Raw genomic sequence first — 16,742 nt, 5'->3', positions numbered from 1 at the left:
AGTGAATGCCTGGAGGTATGTCAGTGCGTGAGCGCCTATCACGGTGCAAGAGGGCATTTCTGCGACATAGCCATGATATTGCGGCTCATAGCCCTGCGGGGCGTGTGCCTTACAGGGTATGACGCAACGGGTTCATGGCTCAACTAAAAAGCCTTCATCTTGGAGCAGTCAAGGAGGGAGGTAGCCCCGGGCACCCTCAGGGAAGTCCGGGCCTCCAGCCCCTCGGCCGAGGGGTAAAGGCCAGGCTCGCCCGGAGAAACTCTGTCCAGGGTCCGGCCTGACCCAGCCCGGCTCTGCGCGGCTCGAGCGCAGGGAGACGGGACTTCGAGGACCCTCTTTTTCCTCTCCCTGAGCAATTAGGCCCCGGCTCAGGAGGTGGAAGACTTTTAATCCGCTACGTGGGGAAGGATCCAGGAGGAAGGAGACTTGGATTGAGAGGGCTTTGCCACCAGGCCTGGAGCAAGGAATATCTGGACCCCGAGTCCTCCGACCCGAATCCTGTCTGCTCTCCCGCCTCGCTAGCTTCACCCGTGCCCCGAGAGTGTCCCCCCGGGGAATCTCGTCCCCCTAGCTGAGCCCAGAGACGATTTCCCTGGGCTGTGGTCTTGAAGGGAAGAGCGAAGGAATGGGAAAGAGCAGAGGACAGCGAGCATTTCTCTCTGCCCTCAACACCATCCAAATTGGGGTTTAGTGGGCTTTTTTCCCCTCTAAGCAAGTACTCCATGCCTTCTGCACACTGTTTGTTAGCATTAGCGACTCCGAGAAGCCATTTTGTACGCATCCTGCTTAAATTACACTTAAAGGGGCTTCTCTCTCTCTCTCTCTCTCTCTCTCTGTTTCTCTGTGTCTCTCTCTCCTATCTCGTTTTCTCCTTCAAGATCTAACTGGGCCCTCTAATTCTCGAATTGAGCTCTGGGGGCTGCCGATTCTCTCCTCGCAACCCCGGCTCCAAGCCCTAGGGGGGGAATCTAGGGGAGCCGCCCACCGGGAAACCGGAGAGAGGGGATCAAGCCAGGGGGAGGGATTGGAGGCTGTAATCCCCTACCCCCCAAAATATGTCGCGATTATTGGAGATTACACACCTCGAGTCCGAAGACCGACACTGTTCTATCACGACAGTTCACAGTCTGTTTTTCTCTGTCCTCCTATATCTGGGGCCTCCGGGGGATGTCTCTCTATCTCTGCCGCTTTCTCTGGCTCTTACGGCTTTCTGCTTAGGCGGGGGCGGGACGATGGATGTTAAATAGTTGGTTGGGCTGTAGGTAGGGAGTCGGGGGGACTTGGCGGGAAGCGGGACGGACTCACTGTCTCTTTCTCGTCCTAGAAGAAGAAAAAAGAAAACAAGTGACCAGCGCCTAAAGGAAGTCGGAGACGATTTGGTAGTGAGATGAGGGGAATTGTAATTTAAGAAGCAGCCTGCCCTCCTCTTCACCCCGCGGCTCCCAGGGAGGGCTTTTCACCCCCGTAGGAGAGGGACGATTCTCCCCGGCCCTTTGGGAATCCATCCTCTCTCGGAGGACACTGGAGAACTGCGATCCTGCGGCCCCCCGAGGGACCCCGGCTCGGCGGCCTGGAGTGGTCAGGGGGGACAGAGAGGTCAGAGAGGGCAGAGAGGGCAGGGGAACGATGCGGGGAAAGGTCCCCCAATCCGGCGCTTGGTGGCGGGGCGGGAGGCCCAGGCGTTAGCACGAACAAAGACGGCTTCGAAGAAGGAGAGAGAGGAGAGGCTCACAGAGGCCCAGAAAGGAGATTCCATTTTTCTTGGAACAGTCCTTCCTCCCATGGCACCCAAGAAATGGTCCCCTCGGTATGGTGAATTCCGACCGAATCCCCTAAAATCTGAGCTCCGAGAAGCAGGCCTCACCTGGAGCCAATTTCGGAGGTGAAACCCAAAGAGCCTGCCCCGGGAGTGAGGCTGGGGAGGGGGGAGGGGATCAGCTACCCAGCTGGGGATCCAGAATGAACCCCCTCCCCATCAACCAGCCCCATCCAGACCAAGGCAGGCCGTGCTACAGAACAAGGTGCGGGAGCCCATATTCCAGCGAGGCATCCTTTTCGTTCGTTTTCCATCGCTAATGGTATTTATCTGAGAATTAGGTCAGCGGCTGTATAATTAGCACGAGGGCAAAATTCGCCCGGTTCGGGTTGAATTTCAATGAGTAAAAATGGCGTGAATGTGCGTGTGTGATTGTCTGTATAAGCTTGCGTGGCTCTTTACCTGTACGTATGACAGCTGGGAACATGTGAGTGTCTGTGTGTGTGTGTGTGTGTGTGTGTGTGTGTGTGTGTGTGTGTGTGTGTGTATCTGGGTGTGTATCTGTAAGTATCTGTGTGGGTGTGCCTGTGTATGTATTCGTGTTTCTTTGTGTCTGTGATGGGGCGCGGTTATCCGATTTGGGTAATTGAACAAAACCTACCTTCTCCAACCATTGTTTCACTGAACGGAAAAGAGCCCTGGAGGCTGTGGAAAGATTGGGAAAATATTTACGTGATGGGAACTCAGGCGATACAAGCGAACCCATTGACTCTTTTCTCGGAGACATCCCGGGAATGGAGGAGAAGTGAGCGCGCGCGCGCACGGCCCAGAGACCCAGGCCCCAGCTAAGAGGAGTGGTCTGGACGTCCCGTATGCTCCGAGGAGCACCGGGGCTCTACCCTGCAGACGGGCGGGCTGACGGAGGGGCAGTTCGTGCCACCGCAGGCCGGCCTATAGACGCTCCCGCCATTCACGCGTACCCTCAGCGCTCAGAGCGTAGGCTCTCACTTTCATAGACCAACCCCCCCCCCCCCCGCCACATCACCACCACCTTCATATTCACACAAACACCAACCCACTCGCACGCACACACATCCTTCCCTTGCGAAGTCGGCTATCTTTCCCCAAGACCTTCAAGAGAGGAGCGATTATTCCGAGAGGAGAAGAGGTCCGACTCTTCCTCTGCAGAGAGACCCCTCCTCCTTCTCTCCCCTCACCCCGCCACCTTCCTCCCCGGGATAAAGTGGAGAACGCCAAGTCCATTGTAAAGTCTGGGCCCTGCCGAGCGCGGGAAAGGGTCGGGGATTTGAATGGGGGGGGATCTGATTGGCCGGGAGTCGGCTGACGTCACTTCCCCGCGGGGTATTACCATCCGAAAGAAAAACTGGTTGGGCAGTGGGCGAGGGGGCGGGGGGGAGGGAGGAGACCCCGGGCTCCCCTGCGCGCCCGGCGCCTTGGGACCGCAGTACATGACCCGCATGCCAACCGGACGCTTTCCCCGCACCCGGAGGACCCCCCGCGGGGCGACCGGGGCATCCCAGCGGGCCGGGGCTCCGGGAGGCAGGAGATGCGGGGCCCGCTCCGCTGATGTGCTTGTTTTTTTGGTTTTTTTATGTGTTTTATTTTTTCCTTTCCCCTCTCCCCTCTCCCAACCCCTCCCCTTGCGCTCCTGTCTTCGACTCTGTCCCCGGAGGAAGATGAAGGCCGGCTCTCTCTCTCTCTCGCAGCCCGGCTGGACGGGGCGAATCCGGAGGCGGCGGAGAGGGCTTCCCCCGCCCCCGCGCCGGACCGAGGCCCGTTTCTCTCTTTGGTTATCTAGCTGTATGAGTGTAATTGAGCCATCATAAAGCTAGATAACCGAAAGTAGAAATGACTTTCACAACTTCTCAGAGCGAGGAGCACGCCCCCTCCCCGACCTCGACCGAGCCGCCGTCACTCCCCATCCCGCCCCGCCGTCCCCCGACATCCCTCCCCGGGCGGACCGGGGCCGGGGCCGGCGCAGGAGAGTCCCAGGAGCCAGAAATCCGGGCCTCCGACACCCTGAACCGTCAGCCCGCAGGACCAGGTACTCGCCGTCCGTCTCTCTCTCTCTCTCTCTCTCTCTCTCTCTCTGTCCCCCTCTTTCTCGCTCTCTCAGTCTCCCGGGGTCTCTGTCTCGCGCCTCTCCGGCCCGTCCTGGCTCTGAACTCGGGGACGGTTTTCGCCCTCCCTGGGGCCGAGCACCCCCCTCCCGTGGCCGGGGGAAGCTGTGAACGGCGGCGGGGAAAGGGCGAGGGGGCGGGAGACGGAGGGGGAGGGAAGGCTCTGGAGGGAAAGCAAGCTGGGGCGGGGAGGGGGAGGAGGAGTCGCTGATCTTGGGGAGGGGGAGAATACTCCTCCCCACCCCCTCCTCTCCCGTCTCATAAATCAGGATGGAACAAACCGGTTCCCATAGCTCGGGACCGGGATTTTTCGGATGCAAATCTTTTGGGAGGGAGACAGGGGGCCGGGTAGGGTGGGGGGGACACGGGGCGGGGGGTGTGGACGGCCCGCCGCTCGGCTCCCACAATGCGGCCTTTATCGAATTATTCGGCAAGTCCAACCCCGAGAGGCATTAGCATGCGGCTTCGGTTTTTGATCGGGCTCTACTCAGCCCTCCCTAAGCTTCGCCCCTCGGTGAGGTCAAGTTCTTGATAATTTGATCACTTTTCACGGGCTTTGGCAGCTGCCTTTGTGTGCGGTTGGGGGGTCTCTGTGCAGCGTGAACCGGAGCAGAAATGAAGGGGGGTAGGAAAGGGGGGGGGGGCGGGAAGTTCTGCTCAATAGAAAGAGGCTGCCCGCCCCGCCAAGACTTTCCCTGCATACAAACTATCTGTTTGAGCCGGGGCTAGGGCATCCCGCTCCTCCCCCTCCCCTGCCTCCGCCTCCGCCCCTCTCCCCTTCCCCTCACTCCCACGTTGCCTGAAATGTTAACATGCAGAAAGGGCTCCTCGCCTTGCCCCCCCCCCCCACACTTTTTTCCTGCAAACCCGAGAAGTCGCAACATAAGATGTATTACAATGTCTAGCAAATAAAAAAGCAATTGTGGGGAAATCTGCATTCCGTTCCCATAGCAACGCAAAGCACGGAGCGCTCTGCCACGCAATCTCCTGGCACATTTTAGCAACACATTGGGAGACGGGCGAGCTCTTCCTCGAGCTGGTTTGGCGAAAACCATACCCTTCCCCCTCTCTGTTCCTCCTCCCTCTTCCTCCGCCGCTCTCCTCCCCTCCCTCCCTCCCTTGCCTCATCTCTCCCGGCAACGACAGGGTGCAGGTTGTCAGGAGAAAAGAGAGAGAGAGAGAGAGAGAGAGAGAGAGAGAGAGAGAGAGAGAGAGAGAGCGCCTTCTGAGGGAAAGACAGCAAAAATCCTAAGGCGCAAATCCCAAATCTGGGCCCCGGTCGAGCTAGCAGGCTAAGGGGATGGAGGGCTTGAGCCCCTTAGAGTTCCGGGTTCACCCCGGAGCCTGATTTCTCTCCGTTCTTGAGCCACGGGATAATCCTGTTCCGCCGGCTCCGGAGCTGGAGCCAGGGCGGCATCAATGTACCCAGGGCCCAAAGCCGGCAAAGTACGCTTGCCCCGACTAGCTGGCTGGAGATATGGTCCTGGTACTAGGGCGAAGGAACAGGGGGTTGGTGAGGGCAGAGTGGGACGCTTCGGCCTGCCCCATCCCCGGGATGCTCCTCTATCACTGGAGTCCCTTCCAATTCCCCTTTCTCTGTCCCCCCCCACACACCCGGGATTGGTAGGACCCGGGCGTTGGGAGAACCCACTGGACTGTAAGCTCGTTGAGGACAGGGAACGTGTCTACCAGCTCTGTTGTATTATCCTCTCCCAAGCGCTTGGTACAGTGTTCTGCACAGGGCAGACTCAATAAGTATGATTGATTCATTCATTATTGAGGGAGCCCACCTTCCTTCCTGGGACTCTGCCCCCCCCCCCCACCTTCCCAGGGTGGCTGGCGGCAGGGGGTAGGGAGGCGCTCTCGCCGACAGCGGGGAAACTGAAGCAGAAGTCAGCCCAAGTGTCCCCAGGCAGAGCCGAAGACCCTGCTCCCTCACCCTTTCTCGACCTTCCCTTGCTTCTTTTTTTTCTTTCCTTTCTTTTTTTGGTATTTGTTAAGCACTTACTGTGTGTCAAACACTGTTTTATGCCCTGGGGAAGGTACAGGTTAATTAGATTGGATACAGTCCCTATCCCGCATGGGGCTCACAGTCTAAGTAGGAGGGAGAACAGGGATTTAATCCCCATTTTACAGTTGAGGCACAGAGCAGTGAAGTGACTTGCCCAAGGTCACACAGCAAGCAAGCAATTGGCAGAGACGGGATTAGAATTTAGGTCTTCTAACTCTCAGACTCCTACTCTTTCCACTAGGCCACACGGCTTCTCGACTGGCCAACACCTGGTTTTACCGGCCTTTCCATGCTTCATCGCTTCCGAGAGGGATTCGCTTTTGATAGCTTGATCTCTCTCGGAAGCCGCAGAAAGGAAACGGTTTGGGGAAGACCGGGACAGGTGTAGACCGTAAAAGAGGTCTGAGTACAGCTATCATGGAAAATCAGTTGAAGGGGGAAATGATGGAGGGGAGAGTCTCACCCGCCTCTCGGTGCCACGGGTCTGGGCAGCCTGAGGTAGGGGAAGGCGCGTCGCCCAGATCTTTGCGGGGCAGCCCAGAGAGCCCAGACAGTCCAGAGAGACCAGACTCCGGGTGGCGAGGAAGCTGGTGGCAGAGCGGGAAAGGTTCTGAAAATTCCCAATAGGAAATGACTTCCTTGGAGTTTGCCCCGGCGCCTCCCCTGGACATGTTGTTGGTGGGAGTCAGCGGATTCGGGCCTTCCCCTTGTCCCGCCCCGCCAAGTCCTCCCGGTCCCTCGCCCCCATCCCACAGACCCGTGGGGAGAAGGGACCTGGTCCGCAGGGCCAGCGGGAGATGCCAGAGAACTAAGACGGGGCAGGAAAGGCCTCCTAGGGCCGGGCCGGAACGCTGAAAGGCATGAAGGGTCGGAATTAGACTCTCATTTAGCGAGCGTTACTAATCCGAAGTTACAGCGCTAATTCCCTGATCCGCCCGCTCCCACACGCAGCGCCCGGATTAGAGACGCAGAAGCTCGCCCTCGCCCCCACCCCCTCCGGCCTTCCCCCTCCCGCCCCCTCCCCGAAACGGAGCTCGGCGGAGGCACCCGAGTCTGCAGGATCAAGATTAATCCCTCCTCCCCGCCCCCCGCACCCGGCGCGAACGTGCCACGAGGGCAAACCCGCGCCGCGCTCCTTCAACCAGCTGGAGGCCCGCAGGCTCCAGACATTCGCCGAGAGTTGTTTTTGGCAAGGGGAGGGGAGCGGCAATAATGATAATAATAACAATAATGGTATTTGTTAGGCGCTTACTACGTACCAACCACTGTTCTAAGCGCTGGGGTAGGTACAAGGTCATCAGGTTGTCCCACTTGGGGCTCACAGTCTTAATCCCCATTTTACAGGTGAGGTAACTGAGGCCCAGAAAAGTGAAGCGACTTGCCCAAGGTCGCACAGCAGACAAGTGGCAGAGCCGGGGTTAGAACTCGTGTCCTCTGACTCCCAAGCCCGGGCTCTGGCCACTAGGCCAGGCTACTGGGCCGAGGGGTGCCGAGAGCGCCGGTGTCCCCCTTCCTCTCTCCCTCCTCTCACCCAGCGCCATTTCCAGCCCCCGGGCCGTAACCAAGATCTTCCCCACGGGGGACGGGGTAACAGGGTAGGACCAGTGGATACCATAAAACGGGAAGAAACGCTAAACCTAGTGGAGCCTCCGTCTGCAAGCCCTGCGACTACTGGAGAACCCAGGTCAGACCCGCTCCCCCGGGGGGCCGTGGAAAAGGCCTGACTTGGTCTCCCTTCTGGGCAAGAGAACGGCAACCTCCGAGCCGCTCTCCCTCCCAGACCCCATGGACCGACTCATCCGGGGCCTGGTCACTGACCAATCAGCACCGGGGCCCTGGGTGGGATGCCCGTCACCATGGAGACGGCGAGGGTTGCGCGTTCCACCCCGGTTTTGTGAATGGGGATATCAGGTCCGTTCACAAGATCTGTTCTCTGCGCTTGGATGGGTGTGGCCGAGAGATGCGCAGGAGAGGTGGGGCGGGGGGCCGGCGGGGAAGGGGACCCCCTCCAGGTCCGACGTTGTCCCCGACTGGGGCCCCCGCCCCCCGAGATCGAGTCAGGGGCATCCATAGCCAGGAAGGAAGCGAAGAGGGCTGTGCTTCGAGTTCGGTTCCGGTACTGCAGAGGAAAGAGGAAGCGGGGTCGCCCCCACCCCACTCCTCCCCAAACCATTGCTCAAAGACTTAAAGAGGGGGACCAGGAGAAGCCCAGCCCAGAGGCGCCCCGCTTTACGTTCCTTCCCCTGATAATATGGTGGAAAGAATTTTTTTTAAAAAAAGAAAAAACATTTGGAACAAAAAACCCTGGTCAGTTGTGTTTCAGAAGGGGTTGTTGCCGGTTCCTATAGAGACTCGCTCTTTCCCTTCACCCCGGTCCGGGCTTAAGCACCACTTTAAGTGGGTTTCGCTCATTCACCGCCAGACCCCTCGCGGCAATTGAGCCGGCAGGGGTATGAAAGGAGGTCCGGTGCCTCAATGACAGGACCTTGGGCCAGGCTAATTGGTTTTGGTTCAAGGGGATATTGGATTTGTGAAAAGCTCCAACCCGTCTTTCCCACGCCGGGGCCCAGCGCCCCCGGGAGAAGGGGTCGGAGTGGGTGGGGCTGGGGGAGACAGAAAAGGGGAAATAAGGTGGCTCCGAGCAGGTGACACCACATAATAATCCTTTTGGGGGAACGGCGGGGAGCTCGGGGGTTGGGAAGGGGGAGAGAAGGGGCAAGCATCCATCTGCTTCCTGGACTGGGGAATCCGGGACTGGGGAATCCGGTGCATTGTGTGTTTGTGAGTGAGCGAGGCAGCCAGGTGGGCGAGGACCATTTTGCAGGGGTTGGTCAAGGCCGGAAAGTCCTCGGTTTCCCTGTGCGTTGGTCCTTCAGACTGGCCCCAAGACCAGTCAACCAATCAATCAATTATTGAGCGCTGACTGTGTGAAGAGCACTAAGGGCTTGGGAGAGTACAGCGCAACAGATTTGGCAGACACTTGCTCCTGTTCCTTAAGGAATAGGCCAGCCAGGCAGCTTTCTTAGGCCCACACAAAGGGTGGCTTTCCAATAAGGTTGCTTTTTTCGTGAGCCCAACCTTTCGAGGCCATAAGAACGGTGAGACGGACAGGGATGCGGTGCCATGCATTTGGAGGAAGCGTTTCAGGTCAGGCAGGGTCTGGGAAGCGTTACGGCTCCCCTCCCTCAGCTCCAGAATGAGGGTCCCACTCCCAGCCCAAACCTGCCAGAAACCGCTTCTCTCAGGGCCACGTTTAAGTATCTCTTCAGAGGCCTGGAGCTGAGGCTGGAGTGGAGGAACAAAGGACTCCGCAGGCCGGCCCCTCGCTCTGCTGTAATTAATTATTACAAATGGATCAACTCCTTCCTCACGTTCCAAGAGATAAAACAATAATTCATTGTCATATGACATGAATGCATCATTATTACACCTAGTAATAATATAAACACATTAGAACAGAGTACAGTTTCTCGATGATACTGAAAATGTACCCAAATGTGTATGTAATATGCCTTCTCACAGAGATAGCTTTGCGAACTAGCGCAGAAACATGCACCTGGTAAGATTTCATTATTATTATGAATTGATTTGAAGGATGACAGTGTCGAGAATGAGAGAACCACCTAAAATGGGCTCGATAGAATGGGGACGAGTCTACACGGTTCGCTGTGTGTGAGGGCGTGTGCGTGTTGGTACACATATCCATTCCCCCAGTTTTCTTCTTTCCTCCCTCGCTTTCCAGTAGTAACACGGCGGTATGTACCTGACAGCAGCACGCACCAGTGGTATCGGAAGTCTAGAACCCTAGCTCTCTGATAAGATTTTCCATTTTTATGGAAATTTTTACTTTACCAGCCTCTACAATTTGCTTCTCATCCCTAATCCCCGGACTTGCAGGTCTTGTTGCATTACCTGACTGACATTTCCCTATAAGTATGGGCTTATATGTATGTGTAAGTAGGTCTTCTTATATGTGCATGCCCATTTTTCTATACCCGCATAATACTGCTTGTACTTGAATAGATACTCAGGTAGGAACACACACCCATCTATTCAAAAGACCTCATTTTCCCTTTACGTGTCTACCACCCCATTAAAGTGTCCCATGGGGCGTGGGGGGGGGGGGGGAATCCAACTGTGTACCCATCGTCTTAGCCCACTTTTCTGGCACCAAGATTTCCTAGCTGGAGTGAAGTCTCTTATTAGGCAGACTTCATTAATGTAACCAAATATACTCCAGCACATTCACTAGCCTACTATGAAGTATTATCATAAATAATTAAAATTAAACTGCACTTGTCAAAATAAATGAACAAAGTACAGTGGGCTATGCCGCTGCCTTGATTTGCTCACATTGAGTTTGGTTATTCACTAATTTGCACAAAAGGGGTGGAGGGGTTGGTGGAGAGACCAGTAATCTACAGTGGGCTCCCAGGCATTACTGTGACTTAGTTAGGTTGGAATGCATTTTCTAAAGTCAGCTTATAATGAATATAGAAGTTTGGATGCTAAGGGGTTGGGGGAACTCTTTGTTGAGAGAGAAAGAGAGAGAGAGAGAGAGAGAGAGCGAGAGAGAGAGAGAGAGAGAAATTCGTCGTGGAATTTAGAAGGTTAATTTCTCATGGAGGTTGGGATTTTATTTTTTCTCAAGTTACCTTCAGCTTCCTTATTAAATTTACTCCTAAATTTCCATAGAAGTATACAAACCCAGAAAGACATGCACACACATGTCATACTTGTGTTTGACTCGCAGGTACTCTCTCTCCATACATTTTCCCTCGGGTAGATTGATCATTTATTCTCCATTGCAAGAGGGTAGGTTAATTTTAAAAAAGTCATGAGCTGGAATTTTTTGTCCTTACCTGCGAGTCGGAATAAAGATGATTAGGTAGGGCATGTTTGTGCGCGGTGCATGTGGGAACGGTGTTTGTGTATACCCATTAGGTTTGTGGTTGTGTTTAAATATTTTCCCCTCTGATGGGGACAGAAGTCAGCTCAGTAATTAGATTTAGGAGAAGGCCTCAGACTTTGTCAGTGTCGCTGCCGGGAAAGGTCGGTTCTCACCCTACGTTCTGTTAATTGATCCGCGGACAGGTAAGCATCACACATTTTGACTTCCCAGCTTCCAGCAGCATCAAGGAATCTGTGATGAGCTATTAATGGTCTCTGTGCTAATTAGTACTTCCTTTCAACTTTCACCTGCTTGTACACTCCGGTCTCAGTTTGTTGCTCCGACTTCCATTCCTTTGTGTTCAGGCTGGGTTTTTTTCCCTGGATCGAGTTCCGGGAGGGTGGAGTGAAAAACCTCTGACTGAGATTTTTTCTGATGGGTCCTTTGTATCCCGTCTCCTCTCCCTCTCCATGGGATGTTTCTCCTTTGCTAAAACCAGAAGCTCATGGGCTTCGTTTTTGCTCTTTTTTTTTGTTCTTTCTTTCTTATTTTGAGCTCTTTGGCGTTGGCAGGATGAAGGACTGGCATCACTTCTAGGGTGCTTCTGTCCAACTTCCTTATTTGCTAGCTAACAACCTCTCGGAGCCCCGCCCCATCTTGCAGTGATTAGTCCTGGTTTCAATCAATCAATGAGATTTATCAAGCCCAAACTGAGTACAGAAAGAGAGCTTGGTTGACTACAAAACTGTACAGTTGGTAGATATGTTCCCTGCCCACAAAGAGCTTACAGGCTAAAGGGAGATGAGGCAGACATTAATAGAAATAAATGATGGCAATCAATCAATGGTATTTATTGAGCACTTATTGTGGACAGGCCACTCTAAGAAGCGCTTGGGCGAGTACAAAACAGTACAGTTGGTAGACACGATTCTTACCCTCAAGAAACTTAGAGTCCCTCTCTTCCCAGCTCCATTTCCTCACCTATCCAGGGCTTCCTGCTCCCTCGCTCGGCCCCTCTCCTGGCAGTCCCCCCCACTGATCTATCCTCTCGCTCTCCCCGAGACGCCTCACCCCACTCCTGTCACCTATACCAGTCCCTCATACCGGTGTCTCTCAGATTTCATTTGGGGAAATCCAGTCCAATAGTGGGAGCTCCTGACTGTGACCCAGACACCTCCTGGCTCACTGTCTACCTATATTACACCTACATATTGATTTCTCGCCCTCCTCCTCTGGTCACATAACCTTAGAATTTTTATTGGGCATTTAAAAAACCAAACGTGGAATGGCACTCGAGATACTCGATGACACTCGATATGTCAGTAGTTCCTCGGTGAACGCGGCCTGGCACCCAGTCGCGCGACGTGCTGCAGACAAAACTAGAGTTTTGGGGTTGTTTTTAATAGCCTGTTTCGGGGTTTTCGTTGGTCAACGTCCTTTGTACACCTGCTTTAAATCCCTCTGAGCGCTCCCTTGCTTGTGTAAATTGGGGCAAGGAGAGACACAGCTCGTTTTTGCTCAGAAGACCCAGATGGGGTATTCACTTCCCCGGCTGTGTAGATCTGGATTCGCAATCCGCTGGGACCCCCCGACTAGCTCTGGGTGTCGCTCTCTCCCCCGGACCTCAGTTTACCCATCTGTCCAAATGGGGGTGCGTGCTCCCCGGCATTCGGGGGTCCTGGACCGGGCCTTACTGTCCTGAGCTCTCCCTCTCCTCCGTGTTCGGGCCTGGCGATTCCCCGAGGGTCTCCCTCTCGAATGGGGTCACTGGACCGACCAGCCCGGGCCCTACTTCCTCCAGCTTCCGCCACCATAAACCACGGGAAGGATTTCGACTTCTTCACAATCTCCTCTTTGAAAAACTGCCAGTGATGAATTAACACTGGAGTGGATGTAGCCATGAATTTGACATTTGATCTTGTGGAAACTCAGAAGTTCTCCCCACCTTCAGGGCATTACTAAGGTCACATCTCCTCCAAGAGGCCTCTTTCCCGATTAAGCCCTCTTTTCCCCGGTTCGCTCTCCCACCCCCAAACCCACAGAACTTATGTACATATCTTTAAATTATATATTATAAATTACCTATCTATTCATATTAATGTCTGCCTCCCCCTCTAGACTATAAGCTTGTTATGGGCAGGGAACATATCTGCTAATTCTGTTGCATTGTATTCTCCTAACAGCTCAATACAGTGCTCTGCACATAGTAAGCGCTCAAGAAATACGATTGATGGATTGATTTCACAACTTTTCTACCGGTGGGGAGGAGCGAGAAGAGGGGCGCCGACTCACCCTGGTGAAAGGGACAAATGGGAGCTTTACAACCTGATAATGCCTTCATTCCACGCCCAAGATAGTGGTTGGGCTGCCGCCTGCCTCGGGAGCGGAGCAGAGCATGTTGCGGGCTGTTGTACCCGGTCGGGGGGAGGGCAGACAGGAAAAGTGTCCGGACCTGGGTCGTCTCCTGGATGCCTGTGAATAGGGAGGGACGGGGTGTGGTACGTGTGAATGATATAATAAATTGCATTAAATATGTATAAACATATATATAAATTAATTCATTCAATCATTCAATCGTATTTATTGAGCACTTATTCCTTCAATCGCATTTTTTGAGCGCTTACTGTGTGCAGAGCACTGTACTAAGCGCTTGGAAAGTGCAAAACGGCAATAAAGAGAGACGATCCCTGCCCATAACGAGCTCACAGTCTAGAAGGGTAAATATGTCTTACATCTCTCCCCGTGTTTGGGGGGGGCAGGGGGGTTGTTTGTATGTGGGGGTGTCTCTGGTCTCCAATGCGTGTTGTCTCTCCCAGTTGTTCCTAACGGAGGTGACGCCAGCGGAGCATCCCCAAGGTCAAACGAATTCTCTCCGTCCTTCAGAAACGGCCGAGGGCGGCTTGGAGTGGGAGAGAGAGGTAAGCGGGGTAGCCCCAAAAGCAGCGGGATCTCAAGCTGGGAGGCGGGGGGTTTCCAGAATCGGACCCCAGGACGCCACCCAGAAAGGCGGCTTAATCTATTCCCTACTGATCCCCACACACTCTAGCCTGGGGATCCTCAAAAGTTTAGCCCTCCTTCCCCGCCCCCACCTCCAGCTCTGGTTTCCCCCGCCCCCCTTAATCTGTTCACCTCTCCCGGCCAGAGACCCCAGCCTTCTAAAATGACAAGGATTTGGAGCTGCTGGAGATCTCTAGGGGAAAAGCGGATTGGCTTGTCCCCTTCCCTTCTTCCTCTCCCGGTCCCTCACCCTCTACCCTCCACTCCCGCCCACCCCATCCCTCCCCTAAGCTACCCGATTGCTACCCTCTTCCTGCTCTTTGGAGACTCCGGCAGCCACCTTCTTCTTTGATCTCTGCACATCAACCGATTGATCGATGGTATTTATTGGGCGTTTACTGTGTGCGGAACACTCTACCAAGCGCTTGGGAGAGTACGATCCAAAAGAATAAGTCGACGCGTCTCCTGCCCATAACGAGCTTGCAGTCTACAGGACGGTGCATGGATGTGCGTCGCCCTCTCTCTTCCAGCGGGACACTCCAGCTGCAATTCTATCACCCCAACGACCCCCGCCCCACAGAGGCCGTAGAATATCGAGATGCACCCCTTCCTCGGTCACTTTTCTCCTTTCGCCCATAGCTCAGGTGCCACCAAAAGGGTCCAGACTAATGCCTGGGCAGCTCTCGCCAAAGACTCAGCACAGACCGTTTCCCGTTCTCCTCACTCGTTTCCCCAGAATAAGCCTTAGCGCAGGGACGAATACGACTGCTCTATTTGATTTTCAGTTCAGGCCTTGCCTAAGCCCAGTCGCGGCTTCGGTTGACCAGGACTCCGCTCCAGAGGGGTTCTCTGAGACCTGGTGTGCCCAGGAGGGACCAAGGCGGGCGGGCGAAGCCGACCCTGACCCATAGTAGATTTGAAGTCTGAGAATTAGCTGTGCCACTCGGGCCATTAAACGCAAACCCCAAAACATCTGGGGAAACCGTGGTCAGGGAGCAGCTGGCTCTGGTGGAAAGAGCCCCGGAAGTTGAGGCAAAGGGAAAGCAACATGGCCTAGTGGCAAGAATACGGGCTTGGAAGTCAGAGGGTGTGGGTTCTAATCCCGCTCCGCTACTTGTCTTCTGTGGGACCTTGGGCGAGTCACTTAACTTCTCTGTGCTTCAGTCACTCCAACTGCAAAATGGAGATTAAGACTGTGAGCCCCACGTGGGACAACCTGATTACCTTGCATCTTACCCCAGAGCTTAAAAGAGTCTTTTGACACATAGTAAGCGCTTAATAATAATAATAATAATAATAATAATAATAATAATAATGGTATTTGTTAAGCTCTTACTATGCGCCAAGCACGGTTCTAAGCTCTACAAATACCATAATTGTTATCATTATTATTTCACGGGTGCAGGGAGGGCGAGGTGCGAGGCTCTGTTAAAGGGGGAGAGGAGGGTGTCCTCGAAGAACGGAAACGATTCGATCTCGCTTCTTTCGTGCAGCTCGTCGGCTGGCAGAGGATCGCTCGGGCCCAAGATGAGGGGCAGGGGCAGCCCGACCTGCGCAGGAGGAGGAGAAGGAAAAGGAGGAGGAGGAGACGGAATTGGCGCCTCAGGCCAGGAGGCCGTCCAGGGAGGCCGAAGTTGGGCCCCCGTGCCCCCGCGTCCGTTTGCCCATCGCACCATGCCCTAACCCAGCGGCTCCCACGCGGCTCGGTGCCCGGAGGCCATTTTGATGGAGCTGTCTGTAAGATGGCTGCGTGGGCACGAGGTAGGTTGCAGCGCCGCTTGGTTCCCGCCGACGCCGCGCCCCCCACCTCCTCTTCCGCACGCCCCCTCCCCGCTGCCAGCCCGGCCCCTCGTCGGAGGAACAATGAGCCGGGGCTGGCACTGCCCAGACGCGTATCGCTGCCACCTTTCCCCACCCCGAGCGCCCCATCTGCCCCGCCCCCCCTCCTCTCCCTCTCCTCCACCCCCCTCCGCGATGTTAATTGAATTAACACAGACCAGCCTAATTTTCCTAGCGAGTCTGCGCGCCGCCGCCTCCCGTTTCCGAGTTCGGCCTTTTCCTCCCTCTCGTGGCTTTCCCCCAAGCCTTTCCTCTCCCCGGGGGGAGGGACAGGGCGGAGACCCCCCGAAAGCGACCCCCCTCCTCACCGTCGAGCATCCCCTGTCCTGCCAAAGACGGGCGCGCTGGCTACACGGTCCGTGTTGGAGGGCTACCCTGCTTTCCGGCTCTTTTGGGGGTTTTCTCGAGAATGTTTCACATTGCTGGGTGGGGAGGCTCTCTCCAAGATGGGACCCCCGGCACGAAATGGCCTGAGAGCCTTGAGACCCCCGAGGTGGGAGACAGCCGGGCTCGGGAGAGGAGGGGCTGAGCTGGAGCTCGAAGCTTGGCTGGGGGAGGCTGTGTGAGCCCAGCCCCCAATCCTCCAATCCCCAGCCCCCCAGCCCCTAGCTTCCCAGCCCCCAATCCTCCAACCCTCAGCCCCCAGCTCCTAGTTCACCAGCCCCAATCCTCCAACCCTCAGCCCCCCAACCCCTAGCTCACCAGCCCCCAGCCCCTAGCCCCTAGCCCCTAGCCCCCAGCCCCAGCCCCTAGCTCACCAGCCCCGAGTCTCCCAGCCCCTAGCTCTCCAGCCCCAACCGCTAGCCCCCCAGCTCCTAGCTCACCATCCCCCAGCCCCTAGCCCCCCGGACCCGCAAAGCGCCGCGCTACCGTCGGGTTTGGGTTGGCTTCACTAGTTCTGGCTACCGATGGGGAAGCCAGGGGGCGAGGAAAGAAGGGGCGGGACCTCGGGATTGTGGGCTGGTGGCTGGATCCTTAAAAAGAATCTCGAACGGTCTAAGGGTCTCAGCCACCCAAAGTTTAAATCATCTCCAGACGGTCCTACCTCGGGGGGCGGGTAGGTCCGGGAAGTTATCTTATTCCGCGCATCCCAGCGGGGTCTTTGGC

The 16,742-nt window shown here is 55.5% G+C and overlaps 1 long non-coding RNA gene across 4 annotated transcripts in view; it reads left to right on the top strand.

Annotated features, from left to right (window-relative positions):
• The first annotated feature begins 3,679 nt into the window (after positions 1-3,679).
• The window catches only part of LOC119928448, a 40,889-nt gene continuing 27,826 nt past the window's right edge, over positions 3,680-16,742 (top strand). For all 4 annotated transcript variants that reach the window (XR_005451083.1, XR_005451082.1, XR_005451084.1 and 1 more), the window contains exons 1-3: positions 3,680-3,821; positions 13,616-13,717; positions 15,290-15,557. This is a non-coding gene — a long non-coding RNA (uncharacterized LOC119928448). The remainder of the gene's footprint in view (positions 3,822-13,615; positions 13,718-15,289; positions 15,558-16,742) is intronic.

This window comes from Tachyglossus aculeatus, chromosome 5 (genome assembly GCF_015852505.1).
Source record: "Tachyglossus aculeatus isolate mTacAcu1 chromosome 5, mTacAcu1.pri, whole genome shotgun sequence".
NCBI classification, from domain to species: domain Eukaryota; kingdom Metazoa; phylum Chordata; class Mammalia; order Monotremata; family Tachyglossidae; genus Tachyglossus; species Tachyglossus aculeatus.
This window is presented reverse-complemented; position numbering and strand designations above follow the sequence as displayed.